Consider the following 20,000-nt stretch of genomic DNA (forward strand, 5'->3'; position numbering starts at 1 on the left):
TCATAGGAGAATGTCAGCTGTGTATGGTGCCACATGTTTCAGCCGAAAAAAATGTCTACAAGTGGGCTAAATTGTTTAAAGAAGGACGGAGCAGTGTTGAGGATGAAGACAGGCCTGGAAGGCCTACAGAAGTGAGGTCTCCTGAGGTGATCGAATCAGTCAGTGACCTCATTCAGTCTGACAGAAGGGTGACAGTGGATGACATTGCAAGGACTTTGAGCTTATCTGTTTGGACAGCACACAAAATTGTCCATGATGACCTTGGCTACTCGAAGGTCAGCTGCCGGTGGGTGCCAAAGATGCAAGGCCTCACACAGCAGCCCGAACGGTGCAGACCATCAACGAGCTGGGCTGGGAACTGCTCCCTCATCCCCCTTACAGCCCAGACCTTGCCCCTTCAGACTTTCACCTGTTTGGTCCCTTGAAAGCGTTCACGAGAGGCACGAAGTTTGAAAGTGACGATGAAGTCAAAAGTGTTGTGAGCGACTGGCTGAGACATCAGTCCAAAGATTTTTACGCTGAGGGAATACGGAAGCTTGTGCACAGATGGGAAAAGTGTGTGACAGTTCTGGGAGACTACGTTGAAAAAAAAAAGAAAAAAGTAAGCTTCTATCTGTATTAGAAGTCCGTATACCGAAAAATTCACCTTATTTATTGAATGACCCTCGTGTATATATATATATATATATATATATATATATATATATATATATATATATATATATATATATATATATATATATATAAAGATGGAAAAGGGTGGAGAAAGAGAGAGAGAGAGTCAGTTATGAAACAAGGGAACTAATAAATCTTTTGTGAAGAGACATTCGGGTAATTCAGTGTGTCTGAAGTTGACTGTCGATGTCGTCGTGTTAGCCTCATCTCCCTTGTATACCGTGACAGGTGAACCGAGAGTCATCTCCCTTGTATACCGTGACAGGTGAACCGAGAGTCATCTCCCTTGTGTACCGTGACAGGTGAACCGAGAGTCATCTCCCTTGTATACCGTGACAGGTGAACCGAGAATCCCCGCACAGGGGAAAGGGAATGGATTTGTGTCATAACACAGGGCAGCATTATTGCCACAACAGGGTAGCATTATGTGCACAACAGGGTAGCATTATTGCCACAACAGGGTAGCATTATTGCCACAACAGGGTAGCATTATGTGCACAACAGGGTATCATTATTGCCACAACAGGGTAGCATTATTGCCACAACAGGGTAGCATTATGTGCACAACAGGGTATCATTATTGCCACAACAGGGTAGCATTATTGCCACAACAGGGTAGCATTATGTGCACAACAGGGTAGCATTATTGCCACAACATGTTATCATTATTGCCACAACAGGGTAGCATTATGTGCACAACAGGGTATCATTATTGCCACAACAGGGTAGCATTATGTGCACAACAGGGTAGCATTATGTGCACAACAGGGTAGAATTTTGTGCACAACAGGGTAGCATTATTGCCACAACAGGGTAGCATTATGTGCACAACAGGGTAGCATTATTGCCACAACAGGGTAGCATTATTGCCACAACAGGGTAGCATTATTGCCACAACAGGGTAGCATTATTGCCACAACAGGGTGGCATTATGTGCACAACAGGGTAGAATTATGTGCACAACAGGTATAGCATTATGTGCACAACAGGGTAGCATTATTGCCACAATAGGGTAGCATTATGTGCACAACAGGGTAGCATTATGTGCACAACAGGGTAGCATTATTGCCACAACAGGGTAGCATTATGTGCACAACAGGGTAGCATTATTGCCACAACAGGGTAGCATTATTGCCACAACAGGGTAGCATTATGTGCACAACAGGCTAGCATTATTGCCACAACAGGGTAGCATTATTGCCACAACAGGGTAGCATTATTGCCACAACAGGGTAGCATTGTGTGCACAACAGGGTAGCATTATTGCCACAACAGGGTAGCATTATTGCCACAACAGGGTGGCATTATGTGCACAACAGGGTAGAATTATGTGCACAACAGGTATAGCATTATGTGCACAACAGGGTAGCATTATTGCCACAATAGGGTAGCATTATGTGCACAACAGGGTAGCATTATTGCCACAACAGGGTAGCATTATGTGCACAACAGGGTAGCATTATTGCCACAACAGGGTAGCATTATGTGCACAACAGGGTAGCATTATTGCCACAACAGGGTAGCATTATTGCCACAACAGGGTAGCATTATGTGCACAACAGGGTAGCATTATTGCCTCAACAGGGTAGCATTATGTGCACAACAGGGTAGCATTATTGCCACAACAGGGTAGCATTATTGCCACAACAGGGTAGCATTATGTGCACAACAGGGTAGCATTATTGCCACAACAGGGTAGCATTATTGCCACAACAGGGTAGCATTATGTGCACAACAGGGTAGCATTATTGCCACAACAGGGTAGCATTATGTGCACAACACGGTATCATTATTGCCACAACAGGGTAGCATTATGTGCACAACACGGTATCATTATTGCCACAACAGGGTAGCATTATTGCCACAACAGGGTAGCATTATGTGCACAACAGGGTAGCATTATGTGCACAACAGGGTAGCATTATTGCCACAACAGTTGGAAGATGATTATTGTGGTTATCACACAGACAGATCAAAGATATATCAGGAGTACACCAAGCAGCAAATGTTATTACAGCAGGGTTACTGCTATTTTCTTTTAATTATCACTTTTATTATCATCATTATCATTATTAACAAAGAAATGCTAGTGGTATATCTGTCAGAATAAGATAATGTCTTACAACGCATTATTACTGCTTTTGTTGTTGCTAATATCCTTCTTGTTCTTCTTGTTGTTGTTCTTGTTCGTGTTCTTGTTCTTCTTCTTCTTCTTATTACTATTATTATTATTATTGCTTCCCCCTCTTCCAGTTACGCAGTGATCGTTTTCACAACAGAATGACCTTTTGTTTGAAAACCAGTCAACGTGAAGTACGTGTTGTAAATAGTAATCCGGTCTGTAAAACGATGTCCTCTCATTGTCTTTCACCTGTTTATGTTACTGTTGTTGCTGTTTGCTTACTTTCATTAAATAAAAGGTGTGTTGAATACAAAGTATACGTGTCTGTTAAGTGTCGCTTGTGAGAGAATGGATTACACATCGCATGGTCTGTGAAATATGTCAGTGCCAAAATAATACCCCGTATACCCCCACCCCCCCTCTTCCTCCTCCCCCTCCTCCGCTGCGACACCTGCGGGCGCCTGTGTGCTTCCAGCTTCGGGCTGCGGAGTCACGTGCGCTGCGTTCGCTGAGTTCACAGACCCGTGTCATGGTCGGCTCCTGACGGACTACCACGATATCCTCCTCCTCCTCCTCCTCCTTCTCCTTGTTTTATAATTGTGTGTGTGTGTGTGTTTGTGTGTGTGCGTGCGTGTGTGTGTGTGTGTGTGTGTGTGTGTGTGTGTGTGTGTGCGTGCGTGTGTGTGTGTGTGTGTAAGTACGTACGTACATGATAATGTACCAATGGTTCTTTTCATCGCTTTGTTACCTTTAATGGACTATTCCAGTTACTATTCTTATTCGTCGTTCTAATTATTTTATTTCATTTCATATTATTTCTGTATTTCTATGTTTTGCGTCGTTGTTTATTTTTATGTTTAGTGTCGTTAAATGGGCAGAATTTGTAAAAAGGCATTTACTGCGCCTAATTCTTTAGCCATTAAAGAGTCAATCAATCAATCAATCAATCTCTTTCTTCGTCTTCTCTGTGAAGAGTCAGGCAAAAGTGCTCACCATGTTCCTCCAGGTCTGTCAGGTTTTTTATTATTATTATTACTACTACTACTACTACTACTACTACTACTACCTTTTTCTATATTATAATTATTATTTATTTATTTATTTATTTATTTATTTATTTATTCATGTAAGCTTATCTATTATTTATTCCCCCTTTTTTTCTTTCTTTTTTTCTCAAGGCCTGACTAAGCGCGTTGGGTTACGCTGCTGGTCAGGCATCTGCTTGGCAGATGTGGTGTAGCGTATATGGTTTTGTCCGAACGCAGTGACGCCTCCTTCAGCTACTGAAACTGAAACTGAAACTGTCAGTTGGGTGTCAAACCCTGTGTCTACATCTCTGCAGATGTGTTTCCGTATGCTGTATTAAATACATCATATCATGTATATTGTCCACTTTCCCTTTATGCCATAAAAGTGTGTGTCCAAAATAAGTTGTTATTATCTTTGTTCAGTGCATAAACAGGTCCAGATTTTTTTTTCTGGGGGGATCCTATTTCATCGAAAAATGGAAACATTTCAGTTGCGATATCCCTCTCTCTCTCTCTCTCTCTCTCTCTCTCTCAACAGCATTTGTCCTTGCACACAGTCATGCAAGTTGTGAATGGCATGTTCATTTCTTCTCTCTCTCTCTCTCTCTCTCTCTCTCTGTGTGTGTGTGTGTGTGTGTGTGTGTGTGTGTGTGTAGATCTGCACAACTGTTTACATAGGAGACCTGGGGTTTGTTTGTTGTTGTTTTTTTGTTGTTGTTGTTTTTTTTGCTTCTGTTCATTTTCAAAACGTGATATAATAATAAGTTATCAACACTTACTAAGCTGTCCAGTCGAAGATATCAGTCGTCACAGAGGACAGCACACAAAAACTCAGACCCTTGAACGATTCAGACCTCAGGTAAAACAACAACAACATTTTAAACTGATAATACAGACGTCAATGAGAAAAGACGGGCAATCTCAAGCGTGCTAGATTACCTCCCTTCCCTAAATGTCACTCGAAAGGCTTATTACTTCCCTTGAATCTCTCTCTCTCTCTCTCTCTCTCTCTCTCTCTCTCTCTCAACAGCATTTGTCCTTGCACACAGTCATGCAAGTTGTGAATGACATGTTCATTTCTTCTCTCTCTCTCTCTCTCTCTCTCTCTCTGTGTGTGTGTGTGTGTGTGTGTGTGTGTGTGTGTGTAGATCTGCACAACTGTTTACATAGGAGACCTGGGGTTTGTTTGTTGTTGTTTTTTTGTTGTTGTTGTTTTTTTGCTTCTGTTCATTTTCAAAACGTGATATAATAATAAGTTATCAACACTTACTAAGCTGTCCAGTCGAAGATATCAGTCGTCACAGAGGACAGCACACAAAAACTCAGACCCTTGAACGATTCAGACCTCAGGTAAAACAACAACAACATTTTAAACTGATAATACAGACGTCAATGAGAAAAGACGGGCAATCTCAAGCGTGCTAGATTACCTCCCTTCCCTAAATGTCACTCGAAAGGCTTATTACTTCCCTTGAATATCTCTCTCTCTCTCTCTCTCTCTCTCTCACACACACACACACACACACACGCACGCACGCACGCACGCACCATCCTCCTGCCCATTGGCACACACACACTAAGTCCTCCCTCTATGTCACTGTTTATTTGATTTTGTGAATCCAGAATTACGCGTGGACGGACGGACGGATGAATTGATATATGGGCATACCAATGGGTGAGTGGATGGATAGTGTGTGAGTGAAGCTGGACATTACTTCTGATAAGCAAAGGCCAGTGATTCCCAACCAAACTCATTGACTTTTCATTGTTGTTGATGACGACGTTATGTCTCTGGAGGTTCACACAATGCTAAAGCGCTTTTCATTAATCAGTATTCAGGCTGAGACCAGTTAAGTGATGGTATTGCTGTGTCACACTCTATATTTTCGTGGTGTACCGTTTGCACGATGTAGTTATGTAAATTTGATATTTAGAAATGGTGAAAAAGAAATTTAAAATGTAAGCATGGTCTACTGGATTTTGCAAGAACATTGCATTAAATGCACATAGGAGTTAGGTGTTGATTAGAAATCAGCATACATCTGGGAATGTGTCAGTTTCAGTTTCAGTAGCTCAAGGAGGCGTCACTGCGTTCGGACAAATCCATATACGCTACACCACATCTGCCAAGCAGATGCCTGACCAGCAGCGAAACCCAACGCGCTCGGTCAGTCCTTGAAAAAAAAAAGAGAGAGGTTCTGGCGAGGTTCGAACTCGCGATCTTCTGCGTGTAAAGCAGACGTGATAACCACTACACCACAGAACCGCTGTTGTATATATATATATATATATATATATATACATATATATATATATAATAATAATAATAATAATAATAATAAATAAATAAATAAACAATCATTGTAAAACCAGATGGAGGTTTTAAATAAACAATCATTGTAAAACCAGATGGAGGTTATACACCTTGACAGTATCATGTTTATTGTTTGGTTGGATGCCACTGTAATGAAAACGTATTGTTAAGAGAAAGACGGAGGGTAGGAGGTGGGGGGTTGAATAGGACTGGGGGTAGTGGGGAGGAGTGAAGGGAGGTTGGGGGGGGGGGGGGCAGTGATTTGGGGGACAATAGGACAGGGTTAACGATGGGGTGATGGTGGTTAGAGTAGGACAGGGTGGGTAAATGGCGGGTGTAGAGCAGGACAGGGGGTGTTACTGGGGGGTGTAGAGCAGGACAGGGGGTGTTACTGGGGGTGTAGAGGAGGACAGGGGGTGTTACTGGGGGGGGGGGGGTGTAGAGCAGGACAGGGGTGTTACTGGGGGGGGGGGGGGTGTAGAGCAGGACAGGGGTGTTACTGGGGGGTGTAGAGCAGGACAGGGGTGTGTTACTGGGGGGTGTAGAGCAGGACAGGGGGTGTTACTGGGGGTGTAGAGCAGGACAGGGGGTGTTACTGGGGGTGTAGAGCAGGACAGGGGGTGTTACTGGGGGTGTAGAGCAGGACAGGGGTGTTACTGGGGGGGGGGTGTAGAGCAGGACAGGGGTGTTACTGGGGGTGTAGAGCAGGACAGGGGTGGTACTGGGGGGTGTAGAGCAGGACAGGGGTGTGTTACTGGGGGAGCAGAGTAGGACAGGGGGTGTTACTGGGGGTGTAGAGCAGGACAGGGGGTGTAGAGCAGGCCAGGGGGTGTTACTGGGGGGGTGTAGAGCAGGACAGGGGGTGTTACTGGGGGGGTGTAGAGCAGGACAGGGGGTGTTACTGGGGGGGTGTAGAGCAGGACAGGGGGTGTTACTGGGGGGAGCAGAGCAGGACAGGGGGTGTTACTGGGGGTGTAGAGCAGGACAGGGGGTGTTACTGGGGGTGTAGAGCAGGACAGGGGGTGTTACTGGGGGGGGGGTGTAGAGCAGGACAGGGGGTGTTACTGGGGGGGGTGTAGAGCAGGACAGGGGTGTTACTGGGGGGGGGGGGTGTAGAGCAGGACAGGGGTGTTACTGGGGGTGTAGAGCAGGACAGGGGGTGTTACTGGGGGGTGTAGAGCAGGACAGGGGGTGTTACTGGGGGTGTAGAGCAGGACAGGGGGTGTTACTGGGGGGGGGTGTAGAGCAGGACAGGGGTGTTACTGGGGGGGGGGGTGTAGAGCAGGACAGGGGTGTTACTGGGGGGTGTAGAGCAGGACAGGGGTGTGTTACTGGGGGAGCAGAGTAGGACAGGGGGTGTTACTGGGGGTGTAGAGCAGGACAGGGGTGTCACTGGGGGGGTGTAGAGCAGGACAGGGGTGTTACTGGGGGGGTGTAGAGCAGGACAGGGGTGTTACTGGGGGGAGCAGGGCAGGACAGGGGGTGTTACTGGGGGGTGTAGAGCAGGACAGGGGGTGTTACTGGGGGGTGTAGAGCAGGACAGGGGGTGTTACTAGGGGGTGTAGAGTAGGAAAGGGGGTATTGCTGGGGAGTGTAGAGTAGGACACACACACACGCACGCACGCACGCACGCATACACACACACACACGCAAGCCCGCACGCACGAACGTACACATAGATGTGTGCACACACGCACGAGCAAATAATTATGCGCGTGCGTGCCCAACAAATGCAAAACTAGTATCTATTTATCTTCTCTTTTTTTGGGGGGGGGGGAGGAGGGGATCAGGGGGACATTTTTGGATTAGTGTTTTCGTGGAGTCAGAAGATGACCGCAACACTATAGGGACTGCGTTGTGGAGGGAGGGGGGGGGGGGTGGCGAGGGCGGAGGGAAGTGGGGATATCCCAGAGTGCCCCCCCCCCCCCCCCCTGTAGAAAGGACCCCTATGGTAGTACATTTCAAATAACTGGGACATCCCTCCCGGGACCTACACAAAGGAAGGAATGACTAAGGACGTTACGATCGGCTAAAAAAAAAAAAAAAAAAAAGTGGAAGTTTGAAGAAAAATCAACACCCCAAAACTTACTGTTTCATAAATGTTTTGTTTAAAACGGTTTTCGCTGCAGACCTGATGAATTTCGTCAACTGACCCTTTCTGAACACCATACTTTTGTCTTGCCCCCACCCCCCCGCCCCCTCACGCCCTCTGCCCCCCCCCCCCCCCCCCCTCACCCGCCCTCCACCCCCCCTCCCCCTGCACGATTCTGATGACAATCCCGTGGCGTTTTCATGAGTTATCAGATACAATGTCTGCCTAAGACAGCTTACTCATTTCATCTCTGGAACTGATTTATAACCACTTAAATTAATGACGGCTGTTAAAATTAATGCACGCGCACTTTGTTATTCCATATTTTGTGCAAAGGCTTGTCATACTAGCCGGAAGTGACGATTTATTTGGGGGAGGTGTTCCATCTATGGCAACACGATCTTTCCAAAATATCAGTTGCTAATTTCCAACGCACCGTGCCTGAGAAATCTTCCTTTTGACACTTTTTATGTAGACACCAAAATATTCCACAGATGCAGTGACTTCTATCACCCTTCCACTCTTCTGTTCCTCATCTCTACAATACAACAGAATACGATACAACACAACACAACACAACACAACACGACACAACACGACACAATACAATACAATACAATACAATACAATACAATACAATACAACACAACACAACACGACACAACACAACACAACACAACACAATACGATACAACACAACACAACACAACACGACACAACACAACACAACACACTACAATACAATACAATACAACACAATACAACACAACACGACACGACACAACACACTACAATACAATACAATACAATACAATACAATACAATACAATACACACTTTTCTGTTCATCCTCTCTACAATACAATACAATACAATACAATACAATACAAAGCAACAAGGTACAGTAGCGGTGCTTTCATTTGAAACTTGACCTGAAACTAGACCTTTCTTGAATCTACCGCACTGTCTTTACCAGTTCCAGCTGCTGCCTTCGCTTCTTCATCTTCTCACAAGATGTAAGTCGATGACATTGTTATTTACTCTCAACTTAACCCCCACCCCACCCACCCCCCACCCCCATCCCCGCATTCACTCCACCACAGCTGAACACCACGAAGACTTTCACTTTTGAATAATGTGCGACGGGCGCAACAGCCGAGTGGTTAAAGCGTTGGACCTTCAATCTGCGGGTCCCGAGTTCGAATCTCGGTAACGGCGCCTGGTGGGCAAAGGGTGGAGATGTTTCTGATCTTCCAGGGTATATGCAGACCTGCTACTGCCTGAACCCCCCTCGTGTGTATACGCAAGCAGAAGATCAAATACGCACGTTAAAGATCCTGTACTCCATGCCAGCGTTCGGTGGGTTATGGAAACAAGAACATACCTAGCATGCACACCCCTGAAAACGGAGTGTGGCTGCCTACATGGCGGGGTAAAAAACATCAACAAAAAACAAACAAACAAAAAACAACAACAACAAAACAAACCGGTCATACACGTAAAATGTTACATGTCTGTCTGAGTGTGTATGTGTGCGTGCCTGAAATGTGGTTAAATGACACAGGAAACGAATGATGAGCACCAGTGGCAGCCGTCAGTCGGCTCTACCCAGGTTGGCAGACTGTTGTGTAAATGACCCTGTATTTGTAAAGCGCTTAGAGCTTGGTCTGCGACCGAGGATACATACTATATAAGTATCCATATCAATCAATCAATTAATCAAGTCGAGTGGCAGCTCAGTGGTAACGCGTCCGCCTCGGAAGCGAGAGAATCTGGACGCACAGGCTCGAATCCAACACTCGCCTGTATACCCCCCATCCCCCCTTCTTATAGACTCTGAGTGGTGGTCTGGACGCTAGTCATTCGGATGAGACGATAAACCGAGGTCCCATGTGCAGCAGCATTTTCTTAGCGCACGTAAAAGAATCCACGGCAACAAAAAGGGAGAGGGGGACGGGGGGGGGGGGGGGGGAGAGAATTCTAAACATGATTATTACACATCAAGAAACCACGCACACTGGGAGAGACGGCAAATACAAAACCCTTCAGACTGGGACAGGCGCAGAAGGCAAAACTCTGTCTTTCGTGGTTCGCCGGGGGCAGAACATAGGGGAATAATCGTAAAGATTGAGGAGCAGAAGCGGTCTTACTCACGGCCAAAGGAACAAACAGACAGACAAGAAATGACTGACCACAATGGTGTCAGATCAGGAGTAAAAGTCAACGAGAACTCTGACCCACAGCATGAGACTACAACAACACGCACACACGTATATCAGGTCAGTGAAGTTAGAGATGCAGGGGAAGAGTCTCACGTCGACCCGCTGTCGGACTGTAACACAGTGCCGAATCCAGACCCACCATCTGGCGATGACGAGGAAGAGCAGGAGGACGACCCAGAAGTTTCCCATCAGTGTCCTTCAACAGGTGACCTGTCACAAGTCCACAGAGAGTCACCACCATCTTCAGTCAAAGATCGTCAGATAACTACGTACAAACCAGACAACGGGGCAGTTAGTGTCGACAGAAGTTCACGCAGCGGCACCAGAGTGGACGGCAGAATCAACAGGACCAAGCTACGGGGCTGTCATTCCTCTCGGGCAGTCAGATGCAGTGGAGCACGGTCACACCCAGTGTGGAGAAGACTCAGGGGATCAGCCTCTAGTGGACACTGAGCATGGACAGGTAAAGGCCAGGGCAGAAGACGCTGTCAGGGATGGCGTGTCGGACATACACAGCCGTTCTCAGGCCAAGGTACAGACCAACGCAAAGGAACAGAGGCCATCCAGAATGTCAACACGGGCAGGAACCACCAAACAACGTTCAGGTAGCCAGGGCAATATCAAGGAGGCGTTCAAAAAGGCCAAAAACGGTGGTGGTTCTCATAGCAGTGATAGAGGCGGAGAAAGACAGGCAGCTTCTCCTGCGTGTCTTCGGGACAGCAGTTAGGGGTCAGGCCGGGCATCAACTACCTCAAGTAAACTAACAAATACGTGTCAAACTGCAAAGTTATCTGAACCTACTTTAAATGGAAATGTTAAGCCGAGTTGGCGCATTGATTCAAACATTTGTCAAACCATCACATTTCTAAATTATAATGTTTGTGGGGAAATTGTCTAATCAAGATTTTGTAGATTTTATAACCGCTTATGATTTCATTACATTGACTGAAACTTTTGTTACAGAAGATATCAATTCAACTTTTTTTTCTTTTTTTTTTTTTTAGATTATGACTGCTTTATTTCCAAAGCGACAAAACTCCCGAAGCAAGGGAGGCATTCAGGAGGAGTTATGGCGCCTGCAAACAAACTTTTTTTTCCTAATTCATCTCCCATGTAAAAACTGATCAAGATAATGTCATTGTATCAAAAATGTCTAAAGAATTGTTTGGGAGCGAATGTGATGTCATGTTTATCTCATCTTATGTAAGACCGTATGATTCCAAGTATTGGAAAAACAGTCATAGTTGATATGGTGTAGAAATGATTAATGTATGTATCATGTCTCTACACGAAACATATGGTCATTTTCAGATTCTTCTCTCGGGAGACTTAAACGCTCGCACTGCAAACAAAAGCTATGAGCCAGCAGAGGACTATTTTGAGCAGACAAGTAGCAATGTTACACTGGATGATCACACATTTGCAAGAAAGTCTGATGATTTGGAAACGAATCTTTTTTGGAATCAGCTGGTTGATCTGTGTACTGCTACGGATTGTTTTATTGTGAACGGTATGGTACAGTGGAATTGTGACTCTGCATGTACATTCATGTCTGACAGTGGATCAAGTGTAATTGATTATTTTTTTTTATGTCCTGCAGCTTATTGACTCAATTGTCAGATATGCAGTTAGTTGTAAAAGAACTTGTAGACTCTGATCATTTGCCAGTACAGCTGACATTATTTACGGAGATAAGAACTGATACAAATCCACAGAACAATATTAAAAGAAATGGATACAATACTATAGAGAAAATAGTTTGGAATGTAGACAAGAAGACGAATACAAAGACAAACTTACAAACGAAGAGGGATGGTCAAATCTGAACGAAGCCATAAACCAAATAGACAAAGATTCTGACTTAGCACTGGCATTATTTAATCAGTACTGACTTGGAGCTGCTGAGTGTATGGTGAAAAACGTGTCTCATAGGAAGAAGTCAAAAGGAGCAGAATGGTTTGATGAGGAATGCAGCCAGGCAAAGCGGGAATGTTGAAGACTGTTACGTTCATACCGAAAGCACAAACGCTTGGGACGTTGCACATGTCAGAACAGACGGATGACGTGCATGTAAAACAAGAGTGAATCATTAATTTTAGCAACTGTAAATGTCCGGAAATGAGAATATTGTATGTGGAAAGTAGAAAAGCATACAATTTTTTTTTTAAAGAAAAAAAGGACGAGTTTCCGACGAGAAACAGCAGAGAAACTGTGTAAAAATATGAATAAGTCTTCGATATTTTGGAATGATCTGAAAAGAAAAGGATTAAAGAATAAATCATGCAACAGTGAAAATATAAGTAACCAGCAATGGTTTAAGCATTTCCAGAAAGTATTCAGCTTTAATGAAGAGAGTACAGATGAACAAATAAACATAGAAAGAAATACCCAGGAAGAAGAAGAACATGCTTTAAATCAAGTAAACACACATCAGGAAGTAGAGAAATCCATTAAGAAAATAAAATGCGGAAAAGCCAGCGAAACCGATGTGTTACAGGAGAAATGTTGAAAGCTGGTGGACACAATGTTATTAACTTTATAACGATGCTATTTAATTTTTTTTTTTTTTTTTTTTTTTTTATAGTGGCGTATATCCCAAAGAGTGGGCCAAAGCTATAGTGGTGCTAGTTTTCAAAAAGGGTAACATGGATAACCATGGTAACTACAGGGGTGTATCTTTAATCAATGTTACTTGCAAATGTTTTACTTCAATTTTGAATGAGCAATTATATGCATGGTTGGAGAAAAAACAATGTAATTGTTGAAAACCAGGCTGGGGTTACACAAGACTATTCAACAATTCATCACATATTTAATCTGTATTCAACTGCCCAGAAACTATTAAGTAGCAATGGTCGAAAACTTTATGTGGTTTTGTTGACTTTAAAAAGGCGTTCGATTCTGTCCATCATAATAATTTGTTACAAACATTGCACAAGGAGGGGATAAAAGGGAATTTTTTTTGTTGCCTTCAGTCTATGTATGATTCTCTCATTTCATGTGTTCATTCGAATGGAGAATACTCGGAGCTTTTTAACGTCCTGTAGGTGTAAGACAGGGTTGCAGGTTAAGTCCCACGCTCTTTTCACTTTTTATTAATGAGTTAGCCAATCATATAAATGATACTGGGGTTCATGGTGTACAGTTACTTCCCACTCTTATCGAAGTCTTCATTCTACTTTTTGCTGATGATGTAGCTTTTATTGCAACTACACCAGGCAGATTACAGACACAACTTAACTCTTTGAAAATATGCTGTAATAGCTTGTGGTTAAATGGTAATAGAGGTAAGACATATAATACTGTTCAGAAAGGGGGGATATCTGGGTAAGAAAGAAAAATGTTTTTTTTTTTAAGGTGTGGAAATTGAGGTGGTGAATACCTATTGTTACCTAGGATTCACATTCACAGCTATGTTGAGTGCGAGTATAGGTACAGGGCATCTAGTAACAAAAGCAAAAAAAAGCACTTTACCTTCTACGCAGAGTGTTTAACAATTGTAAAGGAATGTCCCGAGTTCTCTTTTTCAAAATATTTGACTCCAAAATCCAGTATATTCTATTGAACTCAGCAGAGATATGGGGGCTGCAACGTTTAGATAGCATCGAAAGAATACATTTACTAGTTTGCAAAAGATTTCTCGGTGTTCCCCTCAAAAAAAAAAAAAAAAAGACTAGTGTGCTCAGAATTAGGAATATACCCATTATACGTTAACTCATACATGAAATCTGTAAAATATTGGTTTAGATTATTAGAAACGAATTGAGATAGATTACCTAAACAGGCGTATCTTATGCTAGTAAACTTAGACGGGAACAGTAAAAGATGCTGGGTAACATGAATTAGATCTATTTGTGTAAAACTGGATTCAGTTATATGTGGTTGAATCAAGGAGTTGATAATATGCAGATGTTTATATAACAGTTCAAACAGAGACTGATTGATATGCAAGAATGGTCGGCATCTGTCAGAGACAAGAAAAGATACGCTTTATATTCATCCATGCAAGATGGTTTCAGAACTGGACTCTATTTTGAACATTTGGATATTTATTGCCTCAGAATCGCTTTGACACAAATAAGACATGGAGTCTTGCCGCTAAATAAGAACTATGAGAGATACTCTGAAAATCCAGTTGCAAGGTTTTGCCCATTTTGTAAAGGTGTGAATGAAGATGAATATCATTTTATATATACATGCCCTTTGTATGCCGATCTTAGAAACAAGTTTCTTGGTTTGTATGTCAATGTTCAGATTAACATTCTTCTGAACGATGTAGATAAAAACAAAAAAACAACAAAAAAAAGATCTAGTTCTGTAGCAAAATATATTTTTCATTCAATTAAGCGCAGACAAGAAGCGATAACTAATCAATGAAGAAGATTTCGAGATACGTGTGTGACAGTAAATGTCGTATGAAAATCCATTTCATACGAATGATGAGTATATATATGTGACAGTACGGGATATATTCATACCAATCCTGTACAAAATCTACGTTGTTGTTACATGCAATTTCAGAGTACTGGATAATTTCTAATATTCATAGGAATGTCAATGGAATGCTATTGTCAGCACGTTCCCCTTCCCAGCATCCCAATGCAATGATGCCTATTGCCTGAATGCAATAAAACATTCATTCATTTATTCATTCATTCATTCATTCATTCATTCATCCCTCTCTCTCCCTTACCCCCCCCCCCCTCTCTCTCTCTCTCTCCCTCTATCATCAAACACCTGAGTCTGAGCCTTAATCCGTCTCTCTGTCTGTCTGTCTGTCTGTCTGTCTCTCTCTCTCTCTCTCTCTCTCCCACCCTCCATCCCTCTCTCTCCCTCCCTCTCTCCCTCTCTCTCTCTCTCCCTCCCCCCTCTCTATCTCCCTCCCTCCCTCCCGCCCTCCCTCTTTCTCTCTCTCCCTCCCTCCCCACTCTCTCTCTCTCCCTCTCTCTCCCTCTCTCTCGCTCTATCATCAAACATCTGAGCCTTAATCCGTCTGTCTCTCTCTCTATCTCTCCCTCCCTCTCTCCCACACCCCCTCTCTCTCTTTCTCTCCATCATCAAACATCCGAGTCTTAGCTTTAATCCGTCCCTCTGTCTGTCTGTCTCTGTCTCTCCCTCCCTCTCTCCCTCTCTCTCTCCCTCTCTCTTTCTCTCTCTCTCTCCCTCCCTCCCTCTCTCTCTCTCCCTCCCTCCCCTCCCTCTCTCTCTCCCTCTCTCTCTCCCTCCCTCTCTCTCTCCCTCTCTCTCGCTATATCATCAAACATCTGAGCCTTAATCCGTCTGTCTGTCTGTCTGTCTGTCTCCCTCTCTCCCTCCCTCCCTCTCTCTCCCACTCCCTCTCTCTCTACCCCCCTCTTTATCCCTCCTCCCTCTCCCCCCTCTCTCTCTCCCTATCTCCTCTCTCTCCTCCCCTCCATCTCTCCCCCTCTCTCTCTTTCTCTCCCTCTCTCTCTCCCTCACCCTCTCTCTCCCTCCCTCCCTCTCCCTCTCTCTCTCTCTTTCCCTCCCCCTCTCTCTCCCCCCCCTCTCTCTCCCCCTCCCTATCTGTCTCTCTCCCTCGCTCTCTCCCTATCTCTCCCTCCCTCCCCCCTCTCTCTCCCTCCCTATCTCTATCTCCCTCTCTCTCCCTCCCTCCCCCCCCCCCTCTATCTCCCTCTCTGAACTGTGCTCACGAGATGCCGTGCATCCGTTGGAAAGAGCTCGTCAAAAATATTTAGCGTTTTTGTTAATTACAAATTTTCCTATGCGTGATCACGAAAAACATCATTGTGTAGATTCAGTGGATACTTTTCTGTGTCAACTGCTGTTAAAAGTTTTTTTTTATTTTACAAATTAGCGTGTGTTGTTTGGTGTTGTTCGGTGATCGCACTTGGACACACAAGAGTGCCCATGAACTGTGGCTGTGCAATGTGAACGTTATACTTGTCAGCTGTTGTGAACTGTGTGTGGTTGACTGTGCTGTTCAGCGTGACCCTGTGTGGCAGGATAACTGTGTGCATATGGATACCATACCACCTCATGATGGGATTTATTTGTGAGTAACCTGGTGTATTGTTCCGGCGGTGACAGCAAGTGAGTTATGTGTGTTGTCTGTGTGTAAATTCCTTTTTATGATTTATATTTTTTTTTAATCCACAGTAGTCCGTTTTATTACTCATTATCATGGCTGAATCATTTCCCCTTATGGAAAAACCATTAACAACAAACTACAGCCCACTATGGACATCATTCAAAAACGTTTTACATGTAGCAAAGACGAGCTCTTGGTCTGGAGGAACAGTTTGTTATATCGCTACCTAGCCATTCAGGACACTGAGATTTCCGTTCAGCACAGTGACTTTGATTCCAGTGATTCAATATTAAACTTCTCGTCACCAGTGGTTTCTCTGCCACCACCACCACCTCTTTCTAAAACAGTTATTCGTATTTTTCACCAGACCTCCAAATATATTACTATATCCCTTTATTTTTCTTCACAGTCTGCAGGAACTCTGCTTTGTCAAGGTGTTGACTGCCCGAGGTGGGACTCTGATGAATGTGAAATCTTAAAAGATTTTATTTCCACTTTTACTCGAGATAAGAATTGTGAAAAACTGATGTCTTCATTAATTCAAACTCCTGTCAAGTTTATTAGCAATTTCCATGGAACACCAACGTTAAAAAATCCTACTATTGACTTATCTCTCATGACAACAATATCAGCAGTGCCAGCAGTGGACACCCCCCCTCTCCAAACACCACACCTGCTCTTGGAGTCTAGAACGGACGACCCTACAAGAGAAAGCGTCATCCTCCTCCCACCCACCCCGACAGTGCTACCCTGTGAGCAGCAGCAAAAGACTGAACCCAAATCCCACAGGAAGTCTGCCCCTGTGGGTAAAAGGACAAGAAAGCAGTGCAAACGAACACTTTATCCTCCCCCTCGTGTGTCATCTGTGTGCAGCCCATTTCCCAAACTGTCCAACAAAGTTGTTCTTCTGGAACAGCAGCTGGAAGCAGTGACCAGCGCACAGTCCGCACTGGAAAGTGACTTCAAGTCTGTGGTTGAAGACGTCAAAACAGTCACCAAAAATGAACTACGTGTAAATGTTTGTGAAAAATTTGATGCCTTAGTTTGTAAAATAGATGAATTAAAAACACACATTAATGATCTGGAAAAAATGTAACAAACAACTCACAAAAGAAAATGGGTCCATAAAAGCTCAGCTAGGGTCCCTCCTGTCAGAAGTAAAAAAAATAAAATCTACCCCAAAAGAAAGTGTATCAACCTTCTCACAGACTGAGTCAGATGAAATACATCACAATCTGTCAAACAAGACCAGCAGTGTGGATGTTGATACTCAAACTGAAGATACATGTTCTCCCAGCTCTCCCTGTAACAGTGATGGTCAGACTGTAACAACGGTCCTTACCGGTCCTGAAGATGGACCACGGACTGATTGTCAGTCTTTGTCACAACCACCCTCCATTTTGTCACTGACGGCAGACAAATCCAACATATGCATTAACCCCCCTGCCCCGATTCAAGCTGATACGGATGATGATGCTTTGCAATATTCTGTTTCCACTGCAAACGCATATTCCGCACTGTCAGAAAATACTCCAGCAGCGCACTTAACACTGCCTCCTGTTGAGGCAGTTGTGAGGAAGGATAGCTACCTCCCACACCCCAAATCAAGCCCCGGTGAAATTCTGGCTCACATGTCTATCCCCAAGAGAGCAACAATGCTACTTATCGGAGACTCCATCATACGCTTCATCAATCCAAAACGCTTAGCCCCTCGACAAGAATTTTTATTCAAAATATGTGTACCAGGTATGACTGTTAGAGATCTCCACACCTGGCTGCAGTCAACCCCCACAGCCCCTGATCTGAAAGACGTTATTGTCCATGTCGGCATCAATTCTTGTCCGTCTGGCCCTGTGCCGCTGGAGACATGGTCCGAGCTCATGGCATTATGTCTGAGGAAGTTTCCAAAGGCACGGGTGACCTTTAGCTCCATCCTACCGGCAAAAGGAAAACACCATTTCAACAACAGTATTGCCCCAGCAAATCGTTATATGCAAGAAGCATGTACTCGATACAATGTAAATTTTATTGACAATTTTCCCCTGTTCGCGTCTGACGCAAATCTGTACAGCAGTATAAATCACCCCAGTGCCTGGGGGAAAATCTGAAAAGGCTGTTGTGGACTCTTCATATTCTGATGACAACATTCCACAAGAAAATCGTTTGTCATTCTGATCAGGGTACAGATCCTCACAAGGGTACAAACATTCAAAGCCTTCTGTCCAGTTTTCTGATTTTCCCAATGTAAATCAAAATAACTTGGATAATCAGGTTCACTCCCCTAGAGTTCAACAATCAAAACCTCTTCCGCCATCTGTCTACTCATCCTATCATTATCCACCACTGATTCAAAATCCCTGTACCAAAGATAATCTTGTCCCTTCATCACAAACAAACACTTCCATTCTTCCTCTCTCACGCCCTTTCCTGTCGAATTCCACTCACGTTCCACATCAGTCAGAAAGTCATGTGGAGACATACAGCCCCCCTCCCCCCGCTTTCCCCGGGCAACAAATGCACGGATGGTCCAGCTCAGTATCCCCAAATCGTTTTCACCCTGATGCTGAGCGGTTGTTGCTGATGGCTTCAAAGTTACTGTCACAACAACACGCATTCCCTGCTCATCAAACACATTAGTTACATTTTTTAATTTAATCGTTTGATTATTTGTGAACATGTGTGAGTGAATGTATGCATATACAAATGAGGATGTGTGATTTGTGGTTCTGTTCTTTTGTCACATGTTGCATTTGTATGGCTTATCTTAAAACTCACATGTGTCACTGTATGCCGGAACAAAATATGTGACTAAGTTCATAAGCAGATTCACGTTGTGTTGAATGCTTTCCGTTCGAGGTACCTGGCTGAACGGCAGCTTCAGGACATCCTGCAACATTGTACAAACCCTGCTGCCTTTTGTTGTCTCTTTGTGTAGTTGATCTTCCTAACAAGTTTGATTTACACTATTTATACCTTTAGTGCGCTATTTGATTATCTTTTCTAATTATTTGTACTTTTGCGTCGCATGCATTATTCTTCTGTCCTGACAATTATGAACAATACACGTAATCTTTGGCCATCAAAAGATGGCTTGAGAGTTGGGTATCTCAATATAAATCATGTGGTAAATAAATTAAGTGAGGTGTCCCATATATTGTATAATTCTGGTAAAGGCTTTCACATATTTGGTTTCGCAGAATCAAAATTATCTCAGCACATATCTGACTCAGACTTGAAGCACTAGAGAATTATGTGGAGTCAGTGTGGATTGAAGTTCAGCTGAAAAGATCAAAACCAATTGTATTAGGTTTTATTTATAGAAACCCCACTGAACGTGTAGATTGGACTGATCAGTTTACGAATATGATGGGTGATCTTTTGATTTCGCAAGTATCTGATGAAATTATCTTAATGGGTGATTTCAACATAGATTTGATGAAATTCAGTAATGCTTGGACTAATATTTATGAATCATTTA

The 20,000-nt window shown here is 43.7% G+C and overlaps 1 protein-coding gene and 1 non-coding gene across 3 annotated transcripts in view; one reads left to right on the forward strand and one right to left on the reverse strand.

Moving 5' to 3' along the window:
- LOC143277658 (uncharacterized) overlaps positions 1 to 20,000 on the forward strand; it is a 615,105-nt gene that overhangs the window by 227,423 nt on the left and 367,682 nt on the right. The window lies entirely within an intron of this gene.
- On the reverse strand, positions 6,019 to 6,091 carry Trnav-uac (transfer RNA valine (anticodon UAC)). Its single transcript has one exon. It is a non-coding gene; the product is annotated as a tRNA-Val (tRNA).

The sequence above is a fragment of the Babylonia areolata genome, chromosome 34 (genome assembly GCF_041734735.1).
Source record: "Babylonia areolata isolate BAREFJ2019XMU chromosome 34, ASM4173473v1, whole genome shotgun sequence".
NCBI classification, from domain to species: Eukaryota; Metazoa; Mollusca; class Gastropoda; order Neogastropoda; family Buccinidae; genus Babylonia; species Babylonia areolata.